At 42.9% G+C, this 19,689-nt stretch overlaps 1 protein-coding gene across 2 annotated transcripts in view; it reads left to right on the forward strand.

Moving 5' to 3' along the window:
* The window catches only part of LOC139749449 (atrial natriuretic peptide-converting enzyme-like), a 1,171,820-nt gene that overhangs the window by 68,889 nt on the left and 1,083,242 nt on the right, over positions 1-19,689 (forward strand). The window lies entirely within an intron of this gene.

Here is a 19,689-nt window from a genome sequence, read left to right on the forward strand (position 1 = left end):
ACCTACTTTTCGTATCGGTCGCTGTGTTTGCTACCATGCCTTACAAAGAGCAAACTGTCGTATTGTCTACCTTCTCTTGTCCATCATATGCGTAGAAAGGTGTGGAAAAAAATTTCAACCTTAAAAGCCTTTTTTCCCTTCAACACACACGTAAAGCAACTTCTCTCTCTCCTCTGCTCAGTATACAGCCAAGTGAGACTTCATGCCCTCAAGGCACAGTGAGCCCTGTCTCATCTCGCAACAGTGTTCCACCATACATAACACAGCCAGTTAAACTCCCTCGTATATCCTCTCACTCCCTTCAGTGAGTTTATCTCCTCCTTGCATTCCATGTCTCGCCTCGCATACAATCCCTCTCCTCATCCTCAGTTCATCCTGTTTCTTCCATTCCTTTTAGTGAGTATCTGAACCCATCCCAGAGTACCAGTCCTGTGCCTCATAATATCTCGGTCAGTCTCCCACCTTCCTCTCAAAACATCAGCATCTCTCATCCATCTTGTAGCCCCGTCATTCTCACCACCGACATTTGTGTTCCTCATTCGCCATTTAATTTCATGTCTTCCTCCTTACCTCTGCCCACACAGACAGTTCCCTAATTACCGTCTCTACCTCGACGCTTCAAGAGAGAGAGAAAAATGCTCACATACAGACAGACACTCCTGTCAAGCTCGCTCCTAACAGTCCCAATTACCAGTCTGTGCTCACAGTCACACAGTCGACACCCGGTCAGCCCTTCAGCTTGCCCTGTCTGCTCGTACGAGTGGTGGGGCCTGTATTCCTGTGCGTTGTATTGTAATATAATTGCCAGGAACCAACATATTGTGGCCTGACACTCCGTGTGAGGCCGCTGGCGGCTACGACGCCCTCAATAATATTCTCTCTAACAGGAGCAAGTAATTGTTGGGTATTATGTCGGTAGCACGACACCGCTCGCTTACAATAACATCATTATGACTATATATATATATATATATATATATATATATATATATATATATATATATATATATATATATATATACTGTGGGTGTATAAGTAGTCTGTCTGTCTGTTTATATATGTCTTAAAAGTCTATGTGTCTGTCTGCCTGCCTGTATGTGTGTAGCACCGAGGATCAGTATGTACGTACTTCACACACACACACACCGTTGATGCAACACTTGAAGGTCGCACGGTGAAGCAGTCACCGATCAGCAAGTAATGGGTTGAAACGTCTAGCGTAAGAGAGCGGCTTACATGGCTGTAACTGGGAATTAATATGAGCATAAACACTGAGGCGTTCAGTGTTCCCCCCACAGGTGGGATTACGGATAAATACGGTGGAAGCCGAGCAGGAGACTTAGAGCAGCAACAGCATCACACTTAATACCAAGCCACATGCACAGGTCTTCCTGTAAAGCCCAGCGTGTCGTAGTTAGGATCAGAGGGTCTTCCCTCCCAGTATATGTTGTGTGTCATGAGCGTGTGCTGCAGGGGTGGGTACCAGTGTGGAGTATTGGTATGCTCCCGCCCTGGCTAATGCTCTTATTGTTTCCTCTCGCTCCCCAGTGCTCGTTATGCTCCCCTGCTTTGTGTATTGCTCGATAATTCCCCCCAGTCTGTCCGAGGTAATTCCCGTGTGATGCTCTGTACTACATCATTCTCCCCAGATTCACTTCTTCGTGCGTTCTTCCGTTGTGTTTGTCAAGAGCAAGTTTTGTATCTCCGTGCCATTACTACTTTCTTTTACTCGACGCATTCCATCACTTGCTTCATGCATTCTATAACTTTATTTTGTTTTGACACATCCTGTTATAGTTTCTCTGCTTGTTGTGCCCCATCATGTGTTCTGTCATCCTTTCATTTACCTCGTCTCTGCCTGCTTCATTCTGTCACCGGTTCTTTCTTTTTTTCTTCCACTTGTCCCCGTGCTTGCTATGCTCTGTCGTAGTTTCTTTCATAATTAACTTCACTCTCTCTGCATGTCGTACTCTATCTCTTCTTGCTACACTCCCATCACAATTTCTTTAGTGAATTCCTTATCGTTTTCTTTCATGTTTTCTCTCTGTCTCGAGACTTAAACATTATCATATTCACTTTCATACCTTCCTTCACCATCTGTGTGCTTGCTGTACTCCATCGTTTAGGATCTTTGTTTTCTCTCCCGTTCTCTGTATCTGCTTCGTTACGTCGCTGGTTTTGATTTGATTTGTGCTCGGCACATTACCTTCCCGTCCCAGTGTGTAGTTTGTACTCTTTGCCTTGTCATTATTGGCTATCTAACCCCAGGTACTTTTGTGCTTGCTTCACCCTGCCACCTTCTGTTTCCCACATTCCATCAGTGTTGGTGTTCTGGCTGTACTCATACCACACATTTGCTGTCATAACTCTCACTCACACAGCATCTCTGTTCCAGTCCTGTCACTGGCCCGGTGTTCGATACACGTCTTTAATCACGACGCCCCTGAGTATGACATAGCCTAGCGTTTGACCTGACCGTTGACAGTCGTGTCAAGGGCATCATATCCCCAAGGGTCTTACTGTTGTGCTCAAGGGGTCTTACCGTTATGCTCAGGGGGTCTTACCGTTGTGCTCAGGGGGTCATACCGTTGTGCTCAAGGGTACTACGGTCGTGCTTAAGATTCTTACCCTTGTACTTAAGGTTATACGGTCGTGCTCAATGGCTATACGGTTGTGTTCATGGGGTTGTTCATCTCGTGTTCCTTTTATCATAATTTCTGCAGATACTATGGCTGTGTAGAGTTAGTGTTGTGTGATATGGCCTCGCTAACCTATGTATAGCGCTGTCGCTCATAGTTGTAAAGCTGTTCATAAGTATCGAGGTTGTGATAATTGGACGATTATTCAGAGCCGGAAAAACGAAATGAATATACGAGACATAATCTGGATCTCGTTATGAGACTAAACCAGCTGTGCAGAGTGGCAGTCAGTGTGTACTTAATGATAGCAGACCAGAGTTAATGGACAGTCCACTGAATTAAAGAACAGTTAAAAGACCACGAAATATTTACGAAAGGAATAGCAAGTGGTACAGGGAGCCGAAGAGGCCAATATATATATGTGTGTGTGTGTTTGTGTGTGTGTGTGTGTATATATATATATATATATATATATATATATATATATATATATATATATATATATAGTTTCACAGGTATAACTTGTGGTCAAGGTGTTTGTCACCAGCTGAGGCATAACATGACCCTTGGGTTACCTGTGACCACCAGGGGTAATTGTGTAGTCACCCGTGTATCATTACCAGTTTGTACACATGTTGATATTTGAGTTGCTCTTGGCCTGGCTTGTTCCTAGAGTTTACAGCTCTACAACTCCTTTTCTGAAGAGACTCTTCCTCGCATCTCTCCTTGCACTTCTCTTGCCCAGCTCCCAGTTGTATCCTCCTGTTCTGCACTGTTTTCTACTATCTTTAGAAACCGTTCTCTCTTTTAAACGCCGACCTGCACTCGTCCTTAATTTCCATTTGTGCCTCCTTGTTCAGGATATTTCGTAGATTTTGAAGACCTGTTCTCCTTTAACATTGTCATGGCACCTTAGACATTTTTTTATGTACAGTAGTTATCATGTCTCTCCTTATTCACGTTTTTATAAGGTGGGCAGACTGAGGGCTTCCTACCTCTACCGTCGGGTGTTCCAGCACGGTCGGATGCTGTGGTGGTCTGAGGTGGTCCATGGTTTATTACGTGGTAGGGAACTTGGTCTGTGTAGTATACGTGCCGTGGCCTGTGTAGTGTACGTGCCGTGTCGAGGGTTCGGCGTTAGTGGTTGGAATGCATGACATACAGAGTTCCAGTTCTCGGCTTCCAGTCGTCATTACGCCTGCACTGGATGGTGACCTTCCAGCTGTTCTGTGTACTTAAAAGTTACCCGAGGAATGAAGACCGTGTGAGATTTTAAGCCCAGTTGCTACCTTGTATGCCATCTGTTGCAGAGAGGGTGTGAGTAATGGCCAGAATATTACATCAGAATTTTATTAACTACATAAGATAGCCATTAACCCGTTCATTCGAAGCATAATTTATGTAGAAGGTATCAATTTGGGCAAAGGGTTAGCATATAAGAGGTATACGACAAGTGGTGTTATCGTATGATATAAGAGATGATATATACACTTAGGTTCATAATTACCTCGTAAGGGGAGTTTTTATAAGACAGTCAAGGTTTTGTAGCGAAATTTAAGGCACACTTGAGTTATCTGGAATGAGATTAAGCCATGATTTGATGCAAATAATTTTACGATTCAATGTAAAACATTGCACGTTTATGCTGGCTAAAAGTGAAGAAGTTGAAACGCAACACGTTTTTATTGCCAACTCGCACAGCATTGATGCGGGTGCTTAGTCTCCCCCCCCCCCCCCCCCCCCCCCCCCAGTACGTTAACTTAATGCCCGAGTACGATCGTTAAAGTCGTGGTGGTCGAGGGGATAAGTCATGGTACTCGAGGGGTTCAGTATTATACCATGAACAAATGAGACGCGTCAAGCAGCCTTTAGCGAAGGAGTCGCATCAAGCCGTCGTGTGGGAGGGAATTCACGTGGATGGACTTAGTGGCTCAGTGGTAGATTGGTAGACTGGGATGAGTGAGTCACCGTTACATTGGAATTTGTTTAAAAAACAAGACGATAGCGCGACCTTCAGCTGACGACTAACGATTATCTGACCCATTTTTTTTTCACGTTCATTATCGTGGAATACTTGTTTTCTTTTGGTTCAGCATGCGTGATAAGTAACTATAATCACTTAATGATAAATGTTGATAATGTAGATTATATTGCTTTAAGATAAGCAATCACATTTTCTTTTATTCTTAAGTTTGACGTCTGTAGAGAGAAGACAAAACTGGAAGTTGTGATAGACGTAATTTGATCTTCCCAAACTCGATTGTACGACCTGGGTTGCGTTGATGAACTTTGACCTGATCCCTAAGGGTCAGGTGAGTGTTCTTCAACATTCCAGAGAGTTTTACAGAGTGCATGTATGATGAAGTTGCATTCTAACATATTTAACTTGTTTTTGGTAAAGGTGACTTGATCATATCTGCTGGTTGTCGTTATATATATATATATATATATATATATATATATATATATATATAGTTGTTCATTTTATCTTGTGGCCTTTGCTTTTTCAGTTCCTTCATAAGGAAGTCAATACAGATTCTTTTTTGTAAATCCCATGATTTTTTCTTTATAGTTTGTTAAAATGTTGATCATAGATGTTTTTGGTCAAAGTGTTTGTGTTCATCGTTTGTAGATTTACTGTCACATCTTGATACGAATATTGAGTGTTTCATTTTATGGTAACTTTTAATAGTAATCTTATATGGGTGTACTAATTTTATGATCTGAGAGTCGTATAAGGGATGTGCTGTTTATATGTGTCTTACTCTGCTTGATGAAGGTGTTGATATTTTCGCTAGGAGCTCCGTTATAAAGGTTTGATTAGATGTTATCAATTATTTTGAACAGGGAAGTTCAGATTTTTGTCGTAATATATCAGTATGTTAGGATCTTATGCCAAAACCTCTTGGAAAAGGGTTGTGTAGTTATTCTAAACATGCATAGACAAGGATTGGTTAGAGATGTATATGTGAAAATCTCGTTAATTAAACGTTTCATTTTTAGTGAAACATTATATATATATATATATATATATATATATATATATATATATATATATATATATATAAATCCCTTGTGTGAGTGAGCGTAGATATTCTGTTTCTAAAATATCCTCCATAAACATAGTGTGTTCCGAGATGTCTCTCTTTATTGTCCTAGTTGCCAGTCTTGCTGAGTCTGTTTTAAAAGAGAAATGAAGTGAAAATGTCCCGCTGGCAAGGGTGTTTAGAAAATGCGAGGAGGAAGCATGACTCCCCACTTCTGGTTGAGTGTCCCCCACTGGTTCTAAACTTTGCCACTAACTCCAATACTGCAGTGGGTGTGGGGAGGTGGGGGGGTTGTGTGTGTGTCTCCTCGCTGGGCGACCCCACTACATAGTTCCTATTGGACGAGGCTCCGCCGCCCGTCAGACTTTCCCGCCGTAAGAAAAGGAACGGCATTATTTTTGTAACACGGAGACGTCGGGTCGTTTTAGCTATACGCAAGATTTAATGAATAGTACAGATGTTTTTCTTAGGATTCGATCATTGAAACACACACACACACACACACACACACACACAGGTATCCGTGGTTTACTGGGTAGCGTTACTAAGGACGGGCTTGCATGGGTTCGAATCCTAAGCGCGGCAGTCGACCCACAGCCATCCCAGTTGTTCATCCTTCCCTGAGAGTTGGTCGATAGATGGGTTCCTGGCGTAGGCTGATTGTGTGTGTGTGTGTGTGTGTGTGTGTGTGTGCATACATATATGATTATACTGAGTAAATATTTGATGTATATTTGCATGGTTAAGAGACGAGGCAGTAAGAGTGTAAAACTCTCCCCATAACGCGCAAATAGTAGACACATATATTAGTCATACACACATGAATTAGAATTGCATTCCCGTGCATGGATAAGGAAATATTCATCAAGTGTTTCACATCGTGCATGAGGTCAAAATTAGAATAACCTCCATAAGTTTGGTCACCGCATCTTAGGAAACATTAATGAAGAACTGATAAAGATGGGCCAGAGGAAGGCAACAAAAATGGTGCATGGTTTAAAAGTACTGAGTTACAGGATAAGTAAGGCTGGAGGCCATAGATTTGTCTGCCATGGAAGAGAGAAGAGTAAGGGGTGTGACCTGATGACAACCTCCAAGCTTTAAGATGACGTTTTGACGACTTAATCAAGTGAACTGTTCTTGGAGACACAAAAGGACAGGACAACCAGAGGTTAGAACATGAAAGTAAACAAGAAAATGTTAGCTAAGGTGTAGAGACGTATTTTCTTTCGTTATTCAAAAGTAGCGGATGAATGCAATGAACTTAGTCATGAGATATGAATAACATACAGAACTTGAAGTTTGAAGGTTGAAGACTATGTTCAAGTGATGTGGGTCCCTTGGTTAATACAAAACTGACTCCCCCCTACATACAAACAGCTACAACTGTATCAACCATATTAGTATGTGTGTAAAAACCCATCCATTACTGAATGATGGTTCAGCATTGCTAAGGAGGATAACTAGAATGAATACGTACGGAGTTGTGGTAATGAACGCCCACTCATCTCGTTCATCTCTTACTGATACCTGAAGTGGGATACGTCTGCTGTGGGATGTCTGCTCTGGTATACGTCTGCTCTGGGATGTGTCTGCTCTGGTATACGTCTGCTGTTGGATATGTCTGCTGTGGGATATGTCTGCTCTGGTATACGTCTGCTGTTGGATATGTCTGCTGTGGGATACGTCTGCTGTTTCTCTCTCTTTCTCTCTCCTGTTTGTGAGTTAGGCTGTCCCTTGTGGTATTCTTCATTCTCTAAAGCAGGATCCTGAAATAATCCATTTTACTGTAGAGGCCAGGCAGGTGCTGGATGGAGGGTGGGTGGGTAGTCACTGTGCCTCACCACCAAGGAACACAGTGATGGAACAAACCACTGTGCCTCACTGTCAAGGAACACAGTGATGGAACAACCCACTGTGCCTCACCACCAAGGAACACAGTGATGGAACAACCCACTGTGCCTCACCACCAAGGAACACAGTGATGGAACAACCCACTGTGCCTCACCACCAGGAACACAGTGATGGAACAAACCACTGTGCTTCACCGTCAAGGAACACAATGATGGAACAACCCACTGTGCCCCACCGTCAAGGAACACAGTGATGGAACAAACCACTGTGCCTCACCACCAAGGAACACAATGATGGAACAAACCACTGTGCCTCACCACCAAGGAACACAGTGATGGAACAAACCACTGTGCGTCACTGTCAAGGAACACAGTGATGGAACAAACCACTGTGCCTCACCACCAAGGAACACAATGATGGAACAAATCACTGTGCCTCACCACCAAGGAACACAGTGATGGAACAAACCACTGTGCGTCACTGTCAAGGAACACAGTGATGGAACAAACCACTGTGCCTCACCACCAAGGAACACAGTGATGGAACAAACCACTGTGCCTCACCACCAAGGAACACAGTGATGGAACAAACCACTGTGCCTCACCGTCAAGGAACACAATGATGGAACAAACCACTGTGCCTCACCGTCAAGGAACACAATGATGAAACAAACCACTGTGCCTCACCGTCAAGGAACACAGTGATGGAACAAACCACTGTGCCTCACCACCAAGGAACACAATGATGGAACAAACCACTGTGCCTCACCACCAAGGAACACAGTGATGGAACAAACCACTGTGCGTCACTGTCAAGGAACACAGTGATGGAACAAACCACTGTGCCTCACCACCAAGGAACACAATGATGGAACAAACCACTGTGCCTCACCACCAAGGAACACAGTGATGGAACAACCCACTGTGCCTCACCACCAAGGAACACAGTGATGGCACAGGTACAAAGTGGTACGTTCCGCGTGATACTGTAACCCAAATTATCACACGTCACCATCAGACCCACGAAACGAAGGTAAAGAAAGAAGACTTGAGGAAAAAAATGAAGGTAGAATGAAAAGTTCTTAGCAGAAGGCCATGCATATAGAATCTGTTATGAATATTAATGACAGTTGTGATGAATGTTGTAGCTAATTAAAAACACGTTTTCCCGGTGGTGGTGGTGGTGTGTGTGTGTGTGTGTGTGTGTGTGTGTGGTGGGGGGGGGGGTGCTGTGTAAACCGGGGCCATAAATTCGTCCCGTAATAGATTCCCGGGACTAAGAAGTGACTGGTAATTAGAGGTCGGGTTCCGCACGGGGTCACACACACACACACACACACACACACCTTTTATGGCTTTATTTTTTATATTTTGATTGAGTCTGAAGCAACAGGTGCAGTCATGTTGGTTTTTGGAGGCAACAGGTGCAGTCATGTTGGTTGTTGGAGGCAACAGGTGCCTTAATGTTGGTTGTTGGAGGCAACAGATGCAGTAATGTTGGTTGGTTGAGGCAACAGATGCAGTAATGTTGGTTGTTGGAGGCAACAGGTGCCTTAATGTTGGTTGTTGGAGGCAACAGATGCAGTAATGTTGGTTGTTTGAGGCAACAGATGCAGTAATGTTGGTTGTTGGAGGCAACAGATGCAGTAACGTTGGTTGTTGGAGGCAACAGGTGCAGTAACGATGGTTGTTGGAGGCAACAGGTGCAGTAACGTTGGTTGTTGGAGGCAACAGGTGCAGTAATGTTGGTTGTTGGAGGCAACAGGTGCAGTAACGTTGGTTGTTGGAGGCAACAGGTGCAGTAACGTTGGTTGTTGGAGGCAATAGGTGCAGTAATGTTGGTTGTTGGAGGCAACAGGTGCAGTAACGTTGGTTGTTGGAGGCAACACATGTACCGAGGCTGGATGACGAGTGGGCAATAGTAGCCAGTGATTAATGATAATTTTTTTTTTCCCCAGGACGGTTATTGTTAAAGGTGATGCTTAAAGTGGATAGCTGGTTATAGTACGTTTTCTTTCTCCAGGAAGACCTAGTTAGACCGGATGGAATAAATGGGAAAATGGGAGACGATCAAGGAGAATGGGGGACGATCAACGTTTGGAGGTGGGGGATTAGCTGGGATTGGGTCCCCCCCTTTTTTTTCCCAGGAATCGATGGCTCGGTGATGATTGAGGAGGAGGAGGAGGAAAAGGAGTTTTTTTCTTTTTTTGTCAGTGTCGTTAAAGGTGGGGAGGGAAGTTGGGGGGGGGGTGCGAAATGGTCATAGCGGAGGATGTCAGAGAGAGAGAGAGAGAGAGAGAGAGAGAGAGAGAGAGTGAGTTTGTTTACGTGTGTGTATTTGTTTGTTTTTTCTTTGAGTGTGTGTGCGCTTCTGGACGCGCGTGTTTGGTTACGTGCCTGTGTGTGTGTGTGATTATCATTTTTATTATTTGTGTGTTACGAGGAGGGAGTTTTGTGCCCCGCTTCATGACCCTGTACATATGTATCATTTATGTACTATATATATATATATATATATATATATATATATATATATATATATATATATATATATATTATATTCCTATGAGTCCACGGGGAAAATGAAACACGAAAAGTTCCCAAGTGCACTTTCGTGTAATAATCACATCATCATGGGAGACACAAGAGAGAAATATAACAGTCAGTTGATATACAACGAAGAGACGTAGCTAGGACGTCTCTTCGTTGTATATCAACTTACTGTCATATTTCTCTGTGTCTTCCCTGATGATGTCATTATTACACGAGAGTGCACTTGGGAACTTATCGTGTTTCATTTTCCCCGTGGACTCATAGGAATATATATATGTATATATATATATATATATATATATATATATATATATATATATATATATATATATATATATATATATATATATTATACCAGTCCAAGCCAGTTACCCATATATCGACAAGCCCCGAAAGGAGGATGAACACCTGGGTTGGGTGTAGGCCGACTCCGAGTTGGCGATACTGGCTAATGGTCAGTAACGCTAACCAGTACACCATGGTCCTAGTATGTGTGTGTGTGTGTGTGTGGACGACACAATCTTGCAGTGTCGAAACATATTTTGGTCCGGGGATCAATACAGTGTATAGTGCTGGGGGGGGGGGGGGGGATGGTTGATATATATCGAAGATAGATATTGAAAAAGCAATTTTAAGGGAGCCTAAAAGGCCTTTGTTGTTGTGGCACTTTGCGTATATCGCTGATGTAAAGTCATTCGTCAGTGTCTTGCAATATATGAGTGGGAGGGAAAGAAGAGAAAGAAAAAAGGTATATCAATTTTTTTCTGTGCAAACGTTTTTTTTTTTTTCCATTTTCCAAGACTTGAGAAGGCGAACAGGTGGTTACGTCATCAAAGCGGCGCGCGCGCGCCAGCTAGCCACCACCAGACTCTCAATGATCACTGGATTTATGTATTTTTTCTTTATATATCGTGTCATACGTCTTGGTCACACATGTGGTCTATTGTGTGAGGATTTTGTTGGATATTGTTACATCCTGACATCCAAATGTGACTTACCCAAACCTTATGTGTCTTATGCTGTTGTCGGATGTCCTCTCCCATCGTAGCGTAAACCCCATCTGCACTTGTCCTCTGCTGTCCTAACCTAACCAATCCAGACCTGACGTAGGCTATTGAAGACCAACCTACCCTAACCAATCCAGACCTGATATAGCCTATTGAAGACTACCCTAACCAATCCAGACCTGATATAGCCTATTGAAGACTAATCTAACCTATCCAAACCTGGCATAGCTTATTAAAGCCTAATTCAACCTAACGTCTCCAGACCTGATATTAGCCTATTGAAGCCTAACCTAACCTAACCCTTGTAGACCTAACACAGTTTATTCATACCTAATCTAGCCTAACCCGTTATCCATACCTAACGTACCGTACGTAAGAGGTATCCATGCCTAGTAAAATAACGTATCCTGACCTATCCAGACCCGAGTATAACCTAACCCGACTGCCTAACTTGGCCTCCAGTTCTCCCATCCTCCGTGATGGGAACAGGTCATAGTTATCCTCAGGAATGGTCGTTAAGAATGACCAGTGTGTCTACAGTCACCCTTTTTTTCTTGGTGTTATATTATTTGGGCGATATACTGATTCATTAAGTCTTTACTATATTCAGCTCCTTGAGAACGAAATTATAATCAAACCGTTGAGTACGATGTCTATAGTTATCGTACTCCACGGGGTTAAGTCGTCGTACCTAAGAGGTTAAGTCGTCGTACCTAAGAGGTTAAGTCGTCGTACCTAAGAGGTTAAGTCGTCGTACCTAAGAGGTTAAGTCGTCGTACCCAAGAGGCTAAGTCGTCGTACCCAAGAGGTTAAGTCGTCGTACCCAAGAGGTTAAGTCGTCGTACCCAAGAGGTTAAGTCGTCGTACCCAAGAGGTTAAGTCGTCGTACCTAAGAGGTTAAGTCGTCGTACCCAAGAGGTTAAGTCGTCGTACCCAAGAGGTTAAGTCGTCGTACCCAAGAGGTTAAGTCGTCGTACCTAAGAGGTTAAGTCGTCTTACCTAAGAGGTTAAGTCGTCGTACCTAAGAGGTTAAGTCGTCGTACCTAAGAGGTTAAGTCGTCGTACCTAAGAGGTTAAGTCTTCGTACCTAAGAGGTTAAGTCTTCGTACCTAAGAGGTTAAGTCGTCGTACCCAAGAGGTTAAGTCGTCTTACCTAAGAGGTTAAGTCGTCTTACCTAAGAGGTTAAGTCGTCGTACCTAAGAGGTTAAGTCGTCGTACCTAAGAGGTTAAGTCGTCGTACCTAAGAGGTTAAGTCTTCGTACCTAAGAGGTTAAGTCGTTGTACTCAAGGGGGTTAAGTCGTCGTACTTAAGGGGGTTAAGTTGTAGTACTTAAGAGGTTTAGTCGTCGTACTTAAGGGGTTAAGTTGTTGTACTTAAGAGGTTAAGTCGTCGTACTTAAGGGGGTAAAGTTGTAGTACTTAAGAGGTTTAGTCGTCTTACTTAAGCATTGTGTACGAGGTTACGACCAAGAGTTATGTGTCTTGTAGTTTCCTTCCTTCATCAGGTTCTTGGTGACTGAATGTTTCGTATGTAATGTGGCGCCAACTTTGCATAGATTATTTGGTCGTGAAGGTTGAACATAAGTTGGGGGACAGTTTGGGAGTAGTTTGGTGCGTTCCCTGCGGTGCAGACCAATCGCAGCCAAACATGTGCCTAAGTTTATGGAAAAAATACAGGTTTAATACGAGACCAAATGTATTCATTCCGATGGTGACTACACGAGAGTGTAACTTTATGTATTTCACTTATGAGGCCAGATATGATCTTTTTCTTGAAGATTTTCAGTTTATATGACCTTTTTCTTGAAGATCTTCCATTTATATGATCTTTTTCTTGATCTTCTTTATCTGATCATTTTCTAGAAGATCTTTAGTTTATAGGGTCATTTTCTAGAAGATCTTTAGTTTATATGATTTTTTTCTAGAATATCTTTAGTTTATAGGATCTTTCTCTAGATCTTTAGTTTTTATGATCTTTTACTTGAAGATCTTGAGTTTAAATGATATTTTACTCGAATATCTAAAGTTTATATAATATTTTTCTAGATCTAAAGTTTATATGATCTTTTTCTAGATCATGAGTTTATATGATCTCTTTTTTGGAAGATCATAAGTTTATATAATCTTTTTCTAGATTTAAAGTTTATATGATCTTTTTCTAGATCTTTAGTTTATATGATCTTTTTCTTGAAGAGCTTTAGTTTATATGATCTTTTTCTAGAAGATCTTTAGTTTATATGATCTTTTTCTCGTAGATCTTAAAGTTTTTATGATCTTTTACTGGAAGAACTTAAGTTTATATGATATTTTTTCTAGATTTAAAGTTTATATGAGCTTTTTTAGAAGATCTTTAGTTTATATCTTTTTCTAGATTTTTAGTTTATATGATCTTTTTCTAGAAGATCTTTAGTTTATATGATCTTTTTCTTGAAGATCTGTAGTTTATATGATCTTTTTCTAGATCTTTAGTTTCTATGATCTTTTTCTAGAAGATCTTTAGTTTATATGATCTTTTTCTAGAAGATCTTTAGCTTATATGATCTTTTTCTAGAAGATCTTTAGTTTATATGATCTTTTTCTAGAAGATCTTTAGCTTATATGATCTTTTTCTAGATCTTTAGCTTATATGATCTTTTTTCTAGATCTTTAGTGTATATAATCTTTTTTTTAAAAGATCTTTCGTTTATAATTTTTTCCAGTTCTTTAGTTTATATGATTTTTTCTAGAAGATCTTTAGTTTATAGATCTTTTCAAGATCTTTAGCTTATATGATCTTTTTCTAGAAGATCATAAGTTTATATGATCATTTTCTTGATCTTTAGTTTATATAATCTTTTTCTTGTAATTTGAACATCACTTTCCCCTCGTGTAACTTGAACATCACTTTCCCCTCGTGTAACTTGAACATCACTTGCCCCTCGTGTAACTTGAACATCACTTGCCCCTCGTGTAACTTGAACATCACTTGCCCCTCGTGTAACTTGAACATCACTTGCCCCTCGTGTAACTTGAACATCACTTGCCCCTCGTGTAACTTGAACATCACTTGCCCCTCGTGTAACTTGAACATCACTTTCCCCTCTTGTAACTTGAACATCACTTTCCCCTCGTGTAACTTGAACATCACTTTCCCCTCGTGTAACTTGAACATCACTTGCCCCTCGTGTAACTTGAACATCACTTGCCCCTCGTGTAACTTGAACATCACTTGCCCCTCGTGTAACTTGAACATCACTTGCCCCTCGTGTAACGTGAACATCACTTGCCCCTCGTGTAACGTGAACATCACTTGCCCCTCGTGTAACGTGAACATCACTTGCCCCTCGTGTAACGTGAACATCACTTGCCCCTCGTGTAACGTGAACATCACTTGCCCCTCGTGTAACGTGAACATCACTTGCCCCTCGTGTAACGTGAACATCACTTGCCCCTCGTGTAACGTGAACATCACTTGCCCCTCGTGTAACATGAACATCACTTGCCCCTCGTGTAACGTGAACATCACTTGCCCCTCGTGTAACGTGAACATCACTTGCCCCTCGTGTAACGTGAACATCACTTGCCCCTCGTGTAACTTGAACATCACTTGCCCCTCGTGTAACTTGAACATCACTTGCCCCTCGTGTAACTTGAACATCACTTGCCCCTCGTGTAACTTGAACATCACTTGCCCCTCGTGTAACTTGAACATCACTTGCCCCTCGTGTAACGTGAACATCACTTGCCCCTCGTGTAACTTGAACATCACTTGCCCCTCGTGTAACTTGAACATCACTTGCCCCTCGTGTAACTTGAACATCACTTGCCCCTCGTGTAACGTGAACATCACTTGCCCCTCGTGTAACGTGAACATCACTTGCCCCTCGTGTAACTTGAACATCACTTGCCCCTCGTGTAACTTGAACATCACTTTCCCCTCGTGTAACTTGAACATCACTTTCCCCTCGTGTAACTTGAACATCACTTTCCCTTCGTGTAACTTGAACATCACTTTCCCCTCGTGTAACTTGAACATCACTTTCCCCTCGTGTAACTTGAACATCACTTGCCCCTCGTGTAACTTGAACATCACTTGCCCTTCGTGTAACTTGAACATCACTTGCCCCTCGTGTAACTTGAACATCACTTGCCCTTCGTGTAACTTGAACATCACTTGCCCCTCGTGTAACCATACCTACGGGTGTAACTAACTTCGGTCCTGAGGATTCTGACTCCACAAAGATGATTCTGAGAATTTTTTTTTTTTCTAATTTGGAATTAGTTCGAGTCCAGAAATGTCGTTGTGTGTGTGTGTGTCTGTGTGTGTGTGTGTGTGTCTGTGTGTGTGTGTGTGTGTCTGTGTGTGTGTGTGTGTGTGTGTGTGTGTGTGTGTGTGTGTGAAAACAGTGTAAACTTGGCTAGAATATTGACCTCTGAGAATCCTGTCAAACTTTCTTCATTAGATCCAAAATCGATATAGATAGATAGATAGACGGGTTTAATTGTTCATAAGATTTTTTTTTTTTTAGCATCTGAAAATCAAGGAGGAAAAAATATAGAACTTGGCTCATTAAGGTCATCAGTCGATAGACTGACAAATGAACTGCCTAACTGACGTAGGATTATAACGAGACGTTGGTGTATGGTAGAGAGATGATATGAACTGCCTAACTGACGTAGGATTATAACGAGACGTTGGTGTATGGTAGAGAGAGGATGATATGAACTGCCTAACTGACGTAGGATTATAACGAGACGTTGGTGTATGGTAGAGAGATGATGATATGAACTGCCTAACTGACGTAGGATTATAACGAGACGTTGATGTGTGGTAGAGAGAGGATGATATGAACTGCCTAACTGACGTAGGATTATAACGAGACGTTGGTGTATGGTAGATATGATGATATGAACTGCCTAACTGACGTAGGATTATAACGAGACGTTGATGTGTGGTAGAGAGATGATGATATTTACATTTTCTGTTGAATTGAAATTCGTATTTTCATAGAATCTTTTGTATGTCTCTCTCTCTCTCTCTCTCTCTCTCTCTCTCTCTCTCTCTCTCTCTCTCTCTCTCTCTCTCTCTCTCTCTCTCCGTGTCACGGGAGCGTTGCAGTGCTTGATGTGGTTGACGGGATTATTGCTTTCGCTCTGTCATCCCTGATGTGCGACCCCAGGGGTACTGTTTGTCGTAAATATTACGGTGACTGTGTCAGCTGCAATATAGCTGACGATGACGGTAGCGCACACACACACACACACACACAGATACACACACAGAGCAGCACGGATTTCCGGGTGTTTTCAGCAGCGAGCGTTCCTGCTGGCCTCCGCTCCGGCAGCGAATGCCTGTAATGTGTTGATCGTGTGGGTCACCGTCTGTGTAATGTACGCGTGTGCTGCCGTGGAAATGTTCGCTGAATAACCTGTTGTCATACGGTGTTTGGGGACATACACCGTCATTAAAGTGTCGGGAGCACATAGTGTTTTACATTGTGTGGAATATCGTGTGTGACGGGGTTTGGAATGTACGCTGCTGTCAGTAAATGTCACGAGAGAACACTTATAATTATCAGCATCAAACACTTGTCATGGTAGTGTTAATGATGAACACTTATAAAAGTGCTGTGTAAGACACTTGTCTCATACTTTTAGGTTTTCACTGTCAAGTGTTAACATCGGACGCTTGTCATGTACGGTTCACTGCTGAGAAGTGTCATAAGTGTCGAGAAGATCAACACTTATCACACACTGTCGGTGATGAACAATCGTTAAGTGTCATCACTAACATCGAACACTTACAAGCTCTCAGTGACGAAATGTTAAGTGTGTTACGATCTACTAGCACTTATCACTTACATCGAACACTTACAAACTGTCAGTGATGAACAGTCGTAAGTGTGTCAAGATCGAGCTAGCACTTATCACTTACACAGAACACTTACAAACGGTCACTGATGAACGCTGCTGTCATAAGTGTCACCATCCAACACTTTGTCATGAACACAACCACGACCGCTGTTGCATTTGTCAAAACGTGTCATAACCTGTCATATACGTCATGCCATAACCTGTCATATACGTCATGCCATAACCTGTCATATACGTCATCGCGCGTGACGTGTGTCATGCAGGCGCTGGCGGTCATCATTATGAAACAGTCGGTGAAGTGGTTTGCTGTAGGTTCCGACGTATTGGTCAACCCTCGTGACCTTGAATCTATGGGGTCAGAGTTCACCTGCTGCTGCCCCAAGTACCCACGTGTGTGTGTGTGTGTGTGTGTGTGTGTGTTTAGTAAAAATCACGTGAAAAAAGGTACTTCGCTTCATTCGATTTTCAACGTTTGCTCTCGAGTTTGTATCCATTACTACGAGTGAAATATACAAGTCACGTCTTAACTAACTGGATAGATCAAGATTATCCGATCATGTCAGTGTCCGCAGCGACCATAGCGAAGATAAGAGTCTTGTAATGTCTTTACATACACTGCTTTAAGAGCATCATATATAACACTAATGCTATATATTGTCACCAGTCTGAGCCCATCCTCATATCTCGCCAATACCGAACACAGCCTTAAAGGTGCCAGCAAACAGCTGTGTGCTTTCTTTGTGTACATAGTCACGGTAGCGTGCAATACTGTGGTATGCAGTTGGTAGCGAACATTACTATGGAATACAGTTGGTAGCGAACATTACTATGGAATACAGTTGGTAGCGACCATTACTATGGAATACAGTTGGTAGCGAACATTAAAATGGAATACAGTTGGTAGCGAACAATGCTATGTGATACAGTTGGTAGTGAACCATACTGTGACGTATAGTTGGTAGCGAACATCACCTTATGGTCTGGGCAGCGAACATTACTGGCGCATTAGTATTTTCCGCTTGATTTTAAATCGATAGAAATTCAAGCTCTGTGAAGTGTGGGTCCGTAATAAGGGTAGACACACTATGCTAATGACTTGTTTCATACTCCGCTCGGCGCCAATTAGCAATTCTGGTCTAATCGCTTTTCAGGCCATGGTGCTAATCAAGAGAATTGACTAACTTTCTGGCGACTGTGAGTACAGCGAAAGTACACTCGTCAGGGATTACTGTGGGTGCTGGCAGAGAGGAACCGTAGGACGACTGTGCAACACCGGGGAGCCGTAGGACGACTGTGCAACACCGGGGAGCCGTAGGACGACTGTGCAACACCGGGGAGCCGTAGGGCGACTGTGCAACACCGGGGAGCCGTAGGACGACTGTGCAACACCGGGGAGCCGTAGGACGACTGTGCAACACCGGGGAGCCGTAGGACGACTGTGCAACACTCCATTGGTGGTGGTGTACGTGGTGCCATGGGAAGGGCCAAGAAGCGAGGGGAAACTGTGGCGTCTTGATCAGTAACACTGAGAATTTATGACGAGGTTTTGCTAGTGGAGGGAGCGCGTAGCTCTCGCCGCATATTTCCCAGTAGCATCAGATGTTCCCAGGCGGTCGACCACACACACACTCACACATCAGCAGGAACGTGTCTGTTTTAAAAGTAACAAACAAATTGATGTTGCTCCCTGGCGTGTTCCGTATATCTCTTGGTGTTGCTTCCTGGCGTGTTCCGTATACCTCTTGGTGTTGCTTCCTGGCGTGTTCCGTATACTTCTTGGTGTTGCTTCCTGGCGTATTCCGTATACTTCTTGGTGTTGCTTCCTGGCGTTTTCCGTATACCTCTTGGTGTTGCTTCCTGGCGTGTTCCGTATACCTCTTGGTGTTGCTTCCTGGCGTGTCCCATATACCTCTTAAGTACGATGGTTAATATGATCCTTGGGTATGATGACGTAACTTTTTAAGAGACTCAAACTTAAGGGTCATGATGAAGGGTCTGTGTGTGTGTGTGTGTGTGTGTGTAAGGAGAGGTGGGCTACCAATACGAGGCAAGACCCTGGAGCATTTGTCAAAATCCTTCGTCCGTTGTATCATGTTGTCGAACATGAAATTGCCAAGATAATTATTTTCTTGTGTGTACATAGAGACGTATGGTTCTTGGGGGGGCCACACGTGTCATCCTCCTCCACTGACCTTTCCGCACACGATCCTCCTCCTCCTCCTGTGTTTGGGATGGAGTCTGCCGCCTTTCCTCTGTGTGGTGAGCGTTTGGGGCTTGCGAGTTCGTCATCAAGCGGTCCTGCAGCGTGGATGAATACAGTGGTAACGATGTATTTACGTCCTCCCGCTCCTCCCGCAGTATTGATACAACAACACGTTGGCAATTTGTCAGCGACAGAACACACTATTTTAGCGGTTGGAAGAATTGAATGCAAATAAGTTTTAGATTAGTAGCTTCAGTGGGCAAATGGCAGCATTGTTTACCTCAGGGAGGGAAGGGGTGGGTGTTCCAGCCCCTCTTGTGCTGGCCTGTATGTTGGCGAGGGTGGCAGGAACCCCCCAGCTTTTGAGAATTATTCCCCGCTAAGGTGCATGTGGCTTCGGATGTGAAAGAGACGTGCTTGAAAACCGCTACGGTCGAGCGGAATGTTGAAGGGATGGGTGATGATGAATGGAAGAGAAAACGAAGTTGTAGACATCTCGAGAAAGGTGAAAAAAAAAAAAAAAAATTGGACCA

The sequence above is a fragment of the Panulirus ornatus genome, chromosome 1 (assembly GCF_036320965.1).
Source record: "Panulirus ornatus isolate Po-2019 chromosome 1, ASM3632096v1, whole genome shotgun sequence".
NCBI lineage: Eukaryota > Metazoa > Arthropoda > Malacostraca > Decapoda > Palinuridae > Panulirus > Panulirus ornatus.